Raw genomic sequence first — 15,008 nt, 5'->3', positions numbered from 1 at the left:
TTTCGTTAATTCATAAGGGATTGAGGGATTGAGTGTCTTTCTTTTGAGTGACTGTGTATTTTAAAGTTTTAGCTTCTGCTACATTGAGCCAGTTTTGACATTAAAAAAAAAACTTCAATGAAAAATAAAGTAAAAAACATGCTTCTAATACATGTCAGGTTTTTTAAGAGATATGATGCCTGGTGGCATTTCTCATCCACGCTGAAAAGAGAACTTGCTTTGTAGAATAATGAGTTGCAATGACCATTAGCCATTAGAGGTTTCCTTTTCCTACTCTGTACTTAATAATTAAACTGCCTCTAGAGAGATCCAGGGGAACACTGGCTGTGTGCAGTCAGACTCTCTTAAATTCTAGCTCATTTTCCTCCAATGATGCAGTTACCAACTGAACGGCCTTTAATTTGGCAGGTTCAAAGGGGCAGCCCTTTGTTTGGAGAGTGGCCTGTTCACCGGCTTAAGCCACATCTAGCAGTTTGGTGCTGTGGTGGTTCATGAGGTGGGCGGGCGAAGAATTTCCAGTGACTCCAAAGATCTCTAAGAAGTCACATTGTTGTTGTTGCTCTGCTATGGATCTTGGCCCAAGGACGTTCAGGTGCTGTTATGACTCTGGATGCTGCTGAGCTTTTTCTGCATCCTTGATGAAAATGTTTGACATTTAAAATGTGACTGGGTAGGGTTTTTTCCTATACCACAAGCATTAAAGATTTGCTGTCTGTGTCTTTCTGTTGTCACTTTCTGTAGTGCAGTGACAAATCAAGGAAGAATTGTTGTGGGGAACCCTTCCTTCCTTCCTTCCTTCCTTCCTTCCTTCCTTCCTTCCTTCCTTCCTTCCTTCCTTCCTTCCTTTCTTTCCCTCTTGCAGTTCATTTCATTCTGGCACACGTTAAGATGCAGATGGTCCGGGAGCTCCTTGCCACCGACTCCCAGGTCCCAGGCACTGGGCACTGATTAGACTGCTCATGAATATTGGAAGCTGCTTGTCACTCACTGGCTCTTCCTGGCACAGGGCAGCGAGGGGATTGCTGCGTCAACCATGCCAATGCAACAACTGAGCAGTTCTTTGCTGAGAAGGGGAGCACCCACCTGCGGCCACTGCCGGGGGCTTTGCTTTTGTAACATAGCTGCACCCTTCAGCCTCTTTCTGGACTGATGAGGTTCCCATTGCTGCCTCGCTTGCCTCCTGGGGGAAGCACTTTTCGCTTGACATTTTTGTATTCAAGGACGGGGGCGCTGCGACCATGCTGGCTTTGTCACCCCTGAATGGCAAGGGTGTGCTTGATCCACTGCTTTCCCCAGGGCCTCTGTACGTGTTGCAGGTACACTGCTGCCGCCGGCCTGCATTTTCCCAGTGACGTGTGGCAAGAGGAGGAAATGACCTATTCAATGTTGCATAGTTAAGTTATGGAATTCACCCCCCACAAGATATAGTCATGGCCACTGACCTGGATGGCTTTTTGAAGGCTTTAGGCAAATTAATGGAGGGAATGAGGCTGTAAGTGGCTAGTAGTTGTGGTGGGTGTGTTCTGCCTCCACTGTTGGGGGCTCTGTGCCTCTGAATGCCAGTTACTAGGCATTACAGGGGGGGGAGTGCTGCTGTTGCGCTCAGGTCCTACTTGGGAGCTTCCCGGAAGAAGCGTCTGCTTGGCCCCTGTGAGAACAGGCTACCGGTCTAGAGAGACCCCCTTTGGCCTGATGCAGCTGCAGCCGGCTCTTCTTATTTATTTGGTTAGGGTTAGGGTTTGTATACCACCTTCCCTGTGGCATCCCAAGGCAGAATGCAAAGGTATAAACAGACTAAACAATTTAAAACTGTAGTAGAACCACGCAAAACAATCATGTGCCAGCACTTGCAGGGAGCATGGAAATACTGACTGTAATGATGCCACATCCCGTGGATCTTTTACTAAACTTTCTTGGAGAGGCACGTTGGGTTCACTGGAAGTGGCTCTTCGTAACATGTAGTTGGACCCTCTGCAAATCGCACTGATGCTCAGTCCCCATCCTTTGACTCAGTGTTGGGGGAGGGCCGGAGCTCAGTGGCAGAGCACCTGTCTTGCATGCAGAAGGGCCCAAGTTCAATCCCAGCAGCATCTCTGAGGAGGGCTGGGAGAGACTCCCCGGTCAGGGCAGAAAATACTGAGCTGGATAGACGGAGGGTCCAGCTCACTTCAAGGCAGCCTCCTAGGCTGCTGTCACATCTGTGCATGAAGCCAGGGAAGCCAGAGGTCTCCACGCTCCCATGCCATTCAGAAATGCCAGGAGGCGTGGGCCATCTGCAGGGGGCGTACCTGTCAGCTGAGCGTAAAATGAGGGCAGGCCTGAAGCAACTCGTGGCGTGTGTCAGCTGGAATTCGCTCAGAATCTGGGTTGCCATTAGAGCTCTCTTGAGATGTCTTCCTCAGATGGAGGAGGGAGGCACACTTACCAACTTGTACAAAGTTGAAGGAACTGAAATCACTCTGAGGGATTAGATTAAAAACCAGAAAACAGGAGATGTTTGCTTTGCTGCTGTTATTGTAGAGTTGGGATGGCTTGCCAGTTCCACAGGAGCGGATTGGGGACGAATTGGACGAATGTCTGTCACAAGGAGGCACAGCACTGGTGAAACTGGAGGACGGGTCTTTTTGCAGATGTTCGTCTAACACAGCCTTCCCCTTGTGGACTGTAGTGCCCATCATCGCTGGCGCTGGCTGGCGAGGGGCGATGGAGGCTGAAGTCCAGCCATACTGGGAGAGCATCAGGTAGAGGGAGATCTTACTGTTTAGATTCTAACATGCAGTCAAGCTAAGTGGTGAGCTGAGAATGTTTCAGAAGGGCAGGGATCCTTGACATCTGCATGCCTCAGATGAAAGGATGGGGGGAGGCCTGAAAAAGAAGTGGGCGTGGTAGATGAGTAAAATTCAAAATGACCATGATTGAATGGAAAACTCGGCTGTAACTGACCAAGTGGAATTCATCAGGGACAAATGTAAAGTTCATATTTAGGCAAAACAAAGACTAACTTACAAATATAGTATAGGAGATACCTGGGCTGGCAGTAGTACATGTGTGAAAAAGTGTTTTGGGGAATTATCATTGTTCACAAGCAGAACATGAGTCAGATGTGACCTGGGAGACCAGGGTTCGAATCCCCACACAGCCATGAAGCTCACTGGGTGACCTTGGGCCAGTCACTGCCTCTGAATCTCAGAGGAAGGCAATGGTAAACCCCCTCTGAATACCGCTTACCACGAAAACCCTATTCATAGGGTCGCCATAAGTCGGGAGCGACTTGAAGGCAGTCCAACAACAACAAGGTTCCAAGTCACAGGAATTAATGGTTCCACTTTGTTCTGAACTAGTAGTCATGCCTCGACAGGAGTACTGTGTCCAGTTCTGGAGCCACACTTTTAAGATGGATGTAGATAAATTGGAAGGGGTTCAGAGGAGGGCAATGAAGGAGGAGAGTGCTACAGAAAAGAAGAAGCCCCATGAGGAAAGGTGTGTTGAAGGACTGGGTGTGTTGAGCCCCGTGAAGAGGAGACTGAGGCACATTCCAGCTATCTGAAGGCCTGCCATAAATGGGCAAAGGCTCGTTCTCTGCTGCCCCCTTGAGGGCAGGACTGGATCTAATAGCCTCAAGTTACAGGAGGGCAGATTTCAGTTGAACATTAGGAGAGCTGTCTTGATGGCTAGAGCAGTCGCTTTTTGAGAGGTTGGTGGGCTCTGGAAGTCTTCAAGCAGAAGCTGGTCAGCCATCTGTTAGGGATGCTCTTAGCTGTGGAGTTCCTGTCCCAGGCAAGGGGTTTGACTAGACAGACTCCAAAGCCACCTCTCCAATTCTCTGGTCCTATGATTCTATGCCACAAATTATGGTGCACGTGCCCTTGGCTAAGTGGGAAGAATGGTTTTCACCAGCCAGATTAAATCCAGCCAAGAAATGAATGTGCAAACGCAAAATGGTGCTTGTGGAGGACTACGTTTGTATAGTCACTTTGGCCTGAGATTGCTGGAGACAGATACACTTCTGGCTCGGCTGAACTGAATCAGCTCAGAATCAGAGCACAGAATATTAACTTGGGCCAATCAGCACGTTCAGAAGAATCAGAGTTCCCCAGAACACGCTTTGCAAACTGTTGACTTACAGGAGATTGTTTTCTTGACCTCCTGTGGGTTAAGCAGCAGGAGGTTCGAACCTGTCTCCTGGAAACCTGCTCTGGAGATTGAGAAGAAGATCAGTCATGGCAGGCAGAGGATTCCCTAGACGGTCACTGCCCTTCCGCGCCTGATCTTGTACTGCTGTGGCGTCCAAGACGGCTGCCTGGTGTGGGAGCTGCTGGAGGCCGAGTGGGGGCTAGAGCCGCTTCGGGAGCAGAGCCGGAAGGTCCACAGGTGGGCCTTAAAAGGAGCTCAGAAGGGAGCTGTTAACTCCACCAAGGCCAGAGGAGACGGACGGCCAGCTCTTCTCTGCTGGGTCACTCTTTGCAGCTGGGCAAACAGGGACACCTGCATGCCGAACAGGCATCCCTGGGGGGGGGTCTGCCTCTGCCTCCGCCCTTGGGGGTGAGGGCGCAGGGGGAGAGGAGAGCAGCAAAGGTCCAGAAAAAACCCCTGTGAACTTTGGAGAGAGAGAGAGAAGAGAGAGGGGGAGAGAGAGGATTTCCCCCTGGTTTTTTTCTTTTTCTAAAGCTCATTTTTTAAAAAACCTTTTCAGTTTTTTTCCTGGGCCTTCACCTCTCTATGGGAGAGTCAAGGAGCAAGGAAGGGTGGAAATCAGAGGAAATGCGATGGGCAGCTGGTGATGTTGACCTGAGATAAGGTTGCTTAGGGTGCCTTTGGGCCCACTGTGCTTTCCTCCAGGTCTTCCGCTGAAGCCGGGTCCTCTGCAGGGTCCAAAGTTTCGTCCTCTGAAGAGAGGCCTTTGGGGTCTGGGCTGGACAGGATCCTGACATTGCAAGAGGAGGGGGCTGCGTGCTTAGAGCGTGCTCTCAGCAATGAGGCCCAACAAGACTGGCCATCGCTCTGCATGCGCTGTTGCAACCCTCTAGAGCGTGTGCCCAGATCCTCTTCAATGGGCAGCGTTCCTCGTGGTGGAACAGTCTTCCTGGAGGCAGAAACACCATGAATGGGATGTTTTGGCAAAGTCCTTTAATTGCTTTGCAAGTTGCTATAGTTCACCACGTTTGCTCTGTCCCTGAGGCACCTCAAATGCTTCCCTTGAGCCGGCAACAGGCTCTTTGACCCTCCCCCCCCCCAGTAGGAACAGCAGTAAAAGCTGTGCCTGGATCTCCATCATAGGTACCTCACTGTCAGCTGAGAGACAGCAATATATTGCTTTGTTCCATTTGGATCATTTTATGTCTTTTTTTAATCTGTTTATATCATCGTATTTTCTATTGCTGCAAAGGGCCAGCAAGAAATCAGATTAGTAAATGGAAATGAGCCACGGAGGTGGAGCCTCTCCATCCAGGGGCAGTATATCACTGAATGCCAGACAATGGGGACCAAAAACCCCAGAAGAGGTGCTGTTGCCTTTGGGCGCTGCTTTCCAGAGGTACCTGGCTGACTGCTGTGGCAATCAAGCTGTTGGACTAGATCAGTCTTCCTCAACCTGGTGCCGTCCATGTTTTGCAGGACTCTTAACTTCCATCATCTACACTGAAGGGAGATGATGGTCTAGAAACCTCTGGAGGGGAATGAACGGCTGGCCTCAACTGACTCCCCTTGGCGCTTCTTCGTTTTTCTCAAAGAGAAAGTTGGGAAATAGTGCCAAATAAAGAAGATAAACTTCTTAACCTTTTCGGAGGGGGAGATCTTTTGGCAGCTCAGTGGAACCTCCATGTTCTGAGGCAGTGTATTTCTGAATTCCAGCTGCTGGGGTACAGGTATGGAGGAGGGCTCCCCTCCTGGTGCACTTCCTGGGGGCATCTCCCTTACAAACCGTTGGGATCAGGATGCCTCAGCTAGATGAGCCCGTAATAGTCTGATTCACCTGTTCCTGGGAGGGGCGTTAAGAGAGGATTTTGCTGAAATCACTGCAGCAGGGAAAAGGAAGGCATGAATGGGGTCAAGGGAGCCCTTTGCTTTTCTATATTGGGGAAACTGAGTGGGCGCAGCAGTTAATTTTGTTTGCCCCAGTTCGAAACAGTTCCCTGTTAAAAAAATTAGCTGCTAAACCAGCAGGTTATAGTGTCCCACAGTCCAGTTTTGGAACACAGTGGTTTACAGATTTAAGAGAGGGGGGGGGCAGATGTCTACCGAAACTCAGTAGAGTTTCATAAAAACGGTTTAGGCAAAGCCCTGGCCATTAATGATGGGATCTTTTGAATTCTGCCTTCATTGGGCCATTGGGTTAGTCTCCATAAGGGGTCCAAGTGAGTTGTTGTGGGCGAGATCATCAGCTACATCGCTTAGCTCAAACTTCTCTGCATAACCTCAGCGTAGATTTTACTCATTCTTTTCACCCCATCCACTCCCAACATTGCCAGTTAAGCTGTTTGTAGGGATTTTAGAAAGCAACACAAACTTTAAAAGGTATGATTCTATTAAGGATGTGCAGCAACCACAAGAGTCATTTTATATCTATAGAGTTTGGAAGCAGCCCAATCAGTTTCAGATCAACTCTGTGTTCTGATTGGATTCGTTATTCAGGTCCAAATATTATCTATTAAATCTGAGGCCGTTTTGCCTCCAATGACTATAATAAGGAATATAAAAATGGCTGTAACTCTCCCCCCCCCCTTTTCACACAGGTGGGTGAAATTTGCAGGCAAAGGAGTCCCTCCAGAGTGGATTAAGCCTGCCATCTTTCAGGCAGTTCCTTCTCGGGATTTTAGTGCAGGGAACCATCATCATCATCATTTCAAAAAAGAAAGTAACTTTTTTATTTTCTTCAAGAATTGGATAACAATTTCAGGCAGGGGGAAGAAACCAGGCAAATTTCAGAAAGAGAGGTGCACTCCTTCTCCTGCAAGGGCAGACTTTGCTATTTCAGGGGAGGAGGAAAACAGAAACTGTGTTCCCTCCCCAGTTTTCCTGAGGCAGTTTGAAAACTAGGGGCATGAAGGAGGTGCTGCTAGGTAAGAAAGCTGCCAAGCAAATTAGTCCAGTGGCTATCACGTTCAGAGATTTTACCTTTCTTATAAAAAACAGGGAGAGCCAGTGTAGTGTAGTGGTTAAGGTGTTGGACTACAGCCTGGGAGATCCGGATTCAAATCCCCACACAGCCATGAAGCGCACTGGGTGACCTTGGGCCAGTCACTCCCTCTCAGCCTCAGAGGGAGGCAATGGTAAACCCCCTCTGAATACCGCTTACCACGAAAACCCTCTTCATAGGGTCGCCATAAGTCAAGATCGACTTGAAGGCAGTACATTAACATATAAAAAACAGGAATGGTTACTGGTTTTTCTAACCCTTTCCCCTTCCTTGAACTCCATCTCCATGAAGAAAAAAGGAGAAAGGTATGATTTTGAATTGTTAGTATCACTCAGCAATACTACATGTGAGAAGGATCTTGGAATTGTTGTTGATCACACACTGAATATAAACCAACAGTGTGATGTGGCTGCAAAAAAGGCAAATGCTATTTTAGGCTGCATTAACAGAACTGCAGTTTCCAAATCATGTGAAGTACTAGTTCCCCTCTATTCAGTACTGGTTAGGACTAACCTTGAGTACTGTGTCCAGTTCTGGACGTTGCACTTTAGGCAGGATGCAGATAAACTGGAACGGGTTCAGAGGAGGGAAACGAGGATGATTAGGGGACTGGAAACAAAGCCCTGTGAGGAGAGACTGAAAGAACTGGACATGTTTAGTCTTGAGAAGAGGGGAGACATGACAGTATTCTTTACACGGGGAGGGCCAGGAACTATTCTCTATCATCCCAGAGTGCAGGAAACAGAATAATGGGCTCAAGTCACAGGAAGCCAGATTTCAGCTGAACATCAGGAAAAATTTCCTGACTGTTAGAGCAGTGCGACAGTGGAACCAATGACCTAGGGAGGTGGTGGGCTCTCTAACACTGGAGGCATTCAAGAGGCAACTGGACAGGCACCTGTTGGGGATGCTTTAAGTTGGATTCCTGCACTGAGTAGGGGGTTGGACTTGGCCTTATAGGCCCCATCAAACTCTACGATTCTATTAAATAATTATTGGGAAAGACAGAGACCACACCAGTAGTCTGACTCTTCCATTTACACCCTATACAACCTATGTTTACTTCAACATTCATAGAATCATAGAATAGTAGAGTTGGAAAGGGGTCTATAAGGCCATCAAGTCCACCCCCCTGCTCAATGCAGGAATCCAAATCAAAGCATTCCCAACAGATGGCTGTCCAGCTACCTCTTGAATGCCTCCATTCTGCCCTGGGCTCCTGCTGGGAAGAAGGGTGGGATATAAATCAAATAATAAATAAATAAGCATTCTTCCCCCAAATCACCATGACTGGTGCACTGGGAAAATAATTCACTGTGATTAAAAGCTAAACCTTTTAGTCTTAATGAAAGATCCCACACACACATCCCTCTGCACCCACTCCTCTCTCATCCTCTAGGTATTTCCCCAGTCAGCTTGGCTTTGTTTCTCAAAAAAAAAAAAGCTTTAACTTTATGGAAAGAAAAATTCAACTTTATGGAGCAACTGAGTCAACAGAGCTACTCATAAGATTGGCACCCTCTGGTGCTCCTCAACAAAACTTGTTAATTGTATGATCCGATTCAGAAATGTGAAAACTACCCCGAATCATCCTGATTCACCTTGTTAATTTGGATTCTCATAAAGCTAGGGATAGAATTTTCTGAAAATCTTGATGTCAAGCTTATTTGCACAGATTATTTTTCTAATCCCAGCACACTCCTTAAACTGAAAACTCAGCAAGTCCACTCCTTCTGCCAGTTCTGCTAAAAATAGTTTTTGCATATTATACACATTATGATACACATTGGTATACACATATACACTTGAGGTTTCCTAAAGCAACCAGCACACAGAGAGATACATATTAAAATGCAGAAGTGGAAGAAATTTGTAGGTAAAAGATTTCTTCTTTATGTACTTATAAAATTATGCTGCAGAAATATGGTACAGCATAGGGCTGGACTCTTTTATACATGCTATACATATAATACACACCTTTTGGATATAATTAGCTGTGCTTTTCTTTAACAAAAACACCAACCATGCAGGAGGGCTCAGACCTAAAGGAAAGGCTGGGTAGAAGAGACAGCCCAGTGCGAGCAAAGCTTGACTTGGCTCGGAATTGTCAAATTCTCTGTGTATAAAATAATGGATTCCTCCTCTGTCCTTAGTTTATATACCTACAAAGTCATCCTCAGAGCTTATTTATTTAAAAACAATTACCTTGGTTTGTATCCAACATTAATCTTGCTCAGAGTAGACCCATTGAAATTAATGGACCTAAGTTAGTTATGTCAACTGATTTCAGTGATCTACTCTGAGCAAGATTAAGGTTGGATTCAACCCTCTAGGGTTTGAATTAGCATCCCTTTTTAATTTCAAATCTGGGTGAAATTTGGTTTCAAGCCACTAAAACTGTAGGCTGGGTAGGGCTAAATTCCTGTGTGACTTTTTGTCTGTCTTCCATTCTCAGGGTCAAACGGCACAGTATGTTAAATGCCTAGCATGCAACTGAGTCTGAAGGTTTCTTTATTAAATTAAAACTAAGTGCAGGGGGGCAATTTTCATCAGGACCACGGAGCAATGAGAGGGAGGTTTAGCTTGACAAAAGTCCCTCCCCGCCTGCCAGTGCAAGGAAAAAGCCCCTGTTGGCGCCAAAACTGGAGCCCCTGACAAACAAGGGAGAGGTATCCACCTACTCAGAGGAGCTCCAATGCTTGGAGAAGTACAACCAATCTTTACAAACAAAAACAAAACCCTACGGTGACCCTCCCCCCCCCATCTAATGAGTAGCCATAAAATATTAAGTGTCAGTGAGAAAAGCAACATGGAAAACCACTGGGGATGGAATGAGGTATCCTAGAGGAGGACATATCTGAACAAAACCATCCTGTTAGGGAATGAGAATATATACTGCAACAGTTTAGTGCAACCTCCCCTCCCCTTTGTGAATTTCATATTATAGGATACAAGTCCCATGAAGACAGCAAGTTCACAAATACTAATGTCAGATTTGCAGAGGAAAAAACGACGCAAGCAGTTTTGCAGACAAACCAGTTGTGCATGTGATGTGTAATGATGGTTCAGATCTGCACTTCTGTCAATGCTTTGAATGGGGCAACAGGATGCATAATTAAACTAATTAATTGTGCACGCATTGCCTAACAATTTGTGTGCATGATTGGGACTGGGGACATGATATGCAATTGTTTTTATTTTACATTGCCTTGGGTGTTTTTATTATGACAAGGTGATTCATAAGCTTTACAAACAATGAAGTGCAGATTATGCTCAAGTGATGCATAAGAATGAGCAGGATCAATTTTATGAAAACCTTATCTTTACTTTGGTGAAGACATGTCCCAAATTTGTGATGCCAGCCTCGTGCTGGGAGGGAGCATAGCTCATGCATATAAAGGGCCAGGGTGCACATGGCCCTTTACATATTTCAGTTTGCTATTTGGAGGGGGGAGATAAGGCCAGAGCAAAGTTTTCCAAAGTGGGCATTCGAATGAAAGGCAGAGTTTTGTTACATGGGGATGCTTCACCCCAAGTCAGGCCATCGGTCCACCGAACACTGAGTGGCAGATACTCTCCAGGGTTCAGACGGGGCATCTTTCCCGTTCCCCTTTCCTTCCTGGAGATGTCAGCAGGGATTGAACCTGCAGCTTTCTGTACATGCGGAATATGTGCTCTGCCACAAGGAGCACATAGAGCCCCCATAAACTGAGTCGGCTCCCTGCTGTCCATCTGGTTCCATTTTGCCTGTACTGAGGGGCACCTGGCCTGCTGCCTTCCAGATGTTCCAGGACTACAGCCCCCGTTGCTCCTGGCCATTGGCTCTGCCGATGGGGGCTGACGGGAGTTTGAGTCCCATGAAATCTGGAGGGCCACAGATTCCTCTCCCTGCTCTACACTGACTGGCAGTGGCTGCCAAGGGTCTTTCCCAGCCCTAGCTGGAGATGCTGCCGGGACTGACCTGGGACCCTCTGCCAGCAGCGCATGCGCACTGCCATGGGGCCACGGCCCTTTTCTCAGGACAAAGGAATGCAGGAAGCTGTCTTGTATTGAGCTGGACCATTGGTCCATTCAGCTTAGTATTATCTACACTGGCTGGCAGCAGCTCTCCAGGATTTCAGACAGGGCTCTTTCCTAGCCCTACCTGGAGATGCTGGGGCTTGGGACTGGGGCCTTCTTTGTGCAAAGCAGGTGCTCAAGCACTTGGTTTTATTCACTGATGCTGCTCAGTGAGTATGTGCTGAAACAGCACAGGGCAGGGGGAGGTTCCTAAGTGAGTGCCGCGCCTTCCTTGTCATCTGTTGCCCTGTTGCCTTCCCAGCTTCCATGGCTTGCAGCAAAGTGAATTCACTTGGCCGTACTACATTTATATCTGTTGGCAGAAGCTGTTGAAGATCCCCCAAATCATTGCCCTCCTTGAACTTCTAATTAGTTAGAATCCCCAGTGATGTGTTCATAATCAATTTGCCATAATTAAAAAATTCAACTAATAAATAGAGGTAAAGCTGAGTGTTGGAAATCACCCCGGCTTCTTTCTGATGTGCACTGAATTTACAGCTGGCTGATGTAGTTAATGGGTCTGCCTTGTTTTATTTTATTTTTGTGCATAAAATTCTATAAAGATCTAGGAATGATGTGTATGAATGCAGAATGGACTTCCCCCTTATTGTTTGGGGTGGGGGGGAAATAGAATTTGTGTGTGTGTGTGAATGCTTGGGAAAATGCTGTAAAAGTAGAAAACCACAGAGGAAATAATAACAAAGTTTTCCTTAATTAATTTTGATAAGAAAAAATGCCTTGGAGGGGGGCTTAACTGAGCTTAACCTCAGCATCAGAAGGATTAATTAGAGTAGGCATTCATGTTGCTTGCCGCAGCCTGGGCAGTGAAGCCTCTGACATTGGCGAGCTGGTGTGATGGCATAGAATGCTCAGTCATTCTGGGAACTTACAAGCGATATGCAGTCTGGGTTCTGTGAGGGACAAGAGAGTTGTCACTTTACCTGGGGCTAAAGCCAGCTAATTCGTGATGGTGCAAGGACTGGGAAGAAGACTGAATGTGTGTAGCTGAGGGGCAGGGATCCCAGTGTCAAAGACACCAAAGGAAAAGTGCAAGGTAGTCTGGGGGGGGGCACAGACAGGAAAAAGACAAAAGATTAGGAATCCAGTCTGGAAAGGGGTTGCCAGAGCACTGACAAGAAGGAAGGGGTGTATGCTAGGAGAAAGGGATGCAGACAGTAGCTTGAAAACCAGGGGCCTGAGATAATTGGGGGGTGCATGGGGTTGAAGAACAGACTGTACAAATCCTCACATTTTGGGCTCTTGAGGCAGGGAGAGGCTGTGCACTGTTGGTTGCTCAGGAGTGTGAAGGGAGAACCTCTGGAGGGGGAGATTAATGTTGTGCGGGGGGGGGTCACATTTCCTGCCCAACCATCATGCATCAAGAAAAGTGAAGAGAAATTTCATTTGAAACGAATCAAAAGGGAGAGGAGATGCTGGTGCAGTTTGCTTGGACGGGTGCAGGCTTCTGTTGTGCTCACCTTCCTTTGAGGTGGCCAAGAGGCCGCGTCAGTGGCCATTCTTTCACGCTGCAAGCCACCTCTCCAGAGTGCTGGCAAAATGTTTAATGGAAAGTAAAACCTACACGCAACACCCTCTGCCGTCTGGGAGCAATAAGGGAAGCTCAACTCTGCACCCACCAAACTTGTTTTAAAAAAAATCCCCCAAGTGCCCTGCAAATGAGGCAGACAAGCAGATGCCAGTTTTGCGGGAAAGGAAAAGTGTGGGGACTGTGAGTCGGGAAGCTGGTCTGGGGACGGCAGGGAGGAGAGGAATGCTGAGATGAAAGTCCAGACCGTGGCTGAGGAATGCAACCATAATGGCTGTATGGAACCTCCATGTTCAGAGGCAGTATATCTCTAGGGTTACCTGCTCTGAGAGCATAAAACAAGGAGGGCTGGCAGGCTTGCCTGGAGGCATGTGGTTGGTCCTCATGTGCAGCATGGTCCTAGACTGAATGGGCCTTTGGCCTGAGCCAGCTCAGGGCTCTTTAACTGGGATGCAGTCTCCTCCAGGGAGGCTGGACCAAGAACCTTTGTGACTTTGGAACTGGACTGTTGCGTGCATGTTGTGAACTGCCCTGGGGTTATTGATCAGCAAAAGGTGGGCTATAAATGGCAAGTAAGAAATAAGCACCCACCGCCCTGCAGCGATTATAGGAATCACTCCATAGGCTTCAGACCAGCGCAGGAGCAACCCTCCAGGCTCCCTGCTCTTTGCCGTGCCTCCACCTCATCCTTTGCTCTGCCTGGGGCCCTGAGACTGTGACCGTAGGCTCCTGGTGAGCAGTGGGTGCCCATTGGCACTACTTGCCAGTTGCTGAGCCACAGCTGAGGAGGCTCTGGTGCTTTGGCGGTGGCTGCTCTGCGGGGTCCGGTTTTGACTGTCAGGAGAGGCAATGGCTGCAAATGTTTTCCTCATGAATGGGCTTCTGAGTAGACAATGCCACAAGGGACGCAACTGCCGGGTTGCTCTAGGCTCACCCTTAGGGAAGTGGGAGGAATTAGTTCAGTCTTCTTTTTTGCAATGGGCCATTCTGATCTGATGCTCCTGAGCTTGCCTGCAAATCAGCACGCAACTCCTAGTCAGATGACACACTTCTTTAGATTTTGCAGTGCATTTCCGATGCTCACAAAAATAAGTATTTTATATAAAACATGCATGCAAAATGCATGTTTTATTACTGGTGAAGGCATTGAACCGTGTGCATGTTACATTAAAACTGCACACAAAATATGTACACAATGGATGCTGCAGGGTGCAGTGGGACACTTGGGGATGGAACAGATGGCTGACTGGGTGCCACAGCGATGCTGAAGCAGGATGGAACTGGCTGCTCAGCCCATTGCGAGTCACAGTCCCTTTTACCTGACAGCAGAGTTGCCAGTGGATTTTGCCTCAGAGGGGAACTCTGGGAGGGGCCCCTTTAGACAAAATGTGCAAAGAATGTTGAGTGAACCTGGGCCAATGTTTAAACAGCAAATTCTCAGGAGGTGTTCATAGTTCTGTACCTCGTGTGGGACACTTTGCTGATTTCTGACGTCTGTCTTCAGGGTCGGGTCCTATGACGATGCCCCTGAACGTCTTTAAACGACCTCTGGAGTTGTGGCACTGTCAATATCTTATGCTTTCTTTTTATCCTGTGCTTTACCTGTTTTAAATTTCATTTCAGTAATGAAATTACCCCTTGTGGAGGAAAGAGGCCGCAAGATGTCAATTTTGCATGCGAAACTTCCATTGCTATCCTTATAATCCTGTGACGTTATTGCAGATTGCCATATATGTATGGATTCAAAAAAGTTTCCAATTACTTTGTAAACTCTAGAGCATTGCTGTCAGAAAGAAAAAAGAACATGACCAGCCCACAAAAGGCTTCCGCGGCGTTCAGGCTACATGGAAGCTGGATGTTACATTGGTGACAATAGCATATTATTATTATCAACACAGCTTGGGAACTCAGGAAGTGCAGCTACTTGGGAACACACTGTCTTTTTATTTTCTCTTTCAAAGCCATCCCCTCTTAGTCAGTGACCAAGGGGTTTGTCTGGCTTTCGGTAAAGAACCCCTAGCTGGATCTGAAATTGCAAAAATATGCTGGCATTACTCAGTTCCTTGCAATTGTCGGCAAAATGTACTCCTGGGTTATTACCGGAGGGTGAAGCAACTTGTGAGAGCAGCGCTAATCTTGCAAAACTATTCCTAGGACGTTCTGATCTGCTTTAATTTAACATGGGTTTTACTCTCCATCGGAGGTGAGCGGTGTCGTTTGCAAACTAATTAGGTTCATGTTGTTCAGACCGGCTGCTTAATGCGTTTC

General features: G+C 47.3%; 1 protein-coding gene across 3 annotated transcripts in view; it reads left to right on the top strand.

The window, feature by feature from the left end:
- Positions 1-15,008, top strand: part of CAMTA1 (calmodulin binding transcription activator 1) — a 697,561-nt gene that overhangs the window by 133,086 nt on the left and 549,467 nt on the right. The window lies entirely within an intron of this gene.

Source organism: Rhineura floridana, chromosome 18, assembly GCF_030035675.1.
Source record: "Rhineura floridana isolate rRhiFlo1 chromosome 18, rRhiFlo1.hap2, whole genome shotgun sequence".
Taxonomy (NCBI): domain Eukaryota; kingdom Metazoa; phylum Chordata; class Lepidosauria; order Squamata; family Rhineuridae; genus Rhineura; species Rhineura floridana.
Note: the sequence above shows the minus strand (reverse complement) of the source record. Positions and strands in the feature narration are given on the sequence as shown.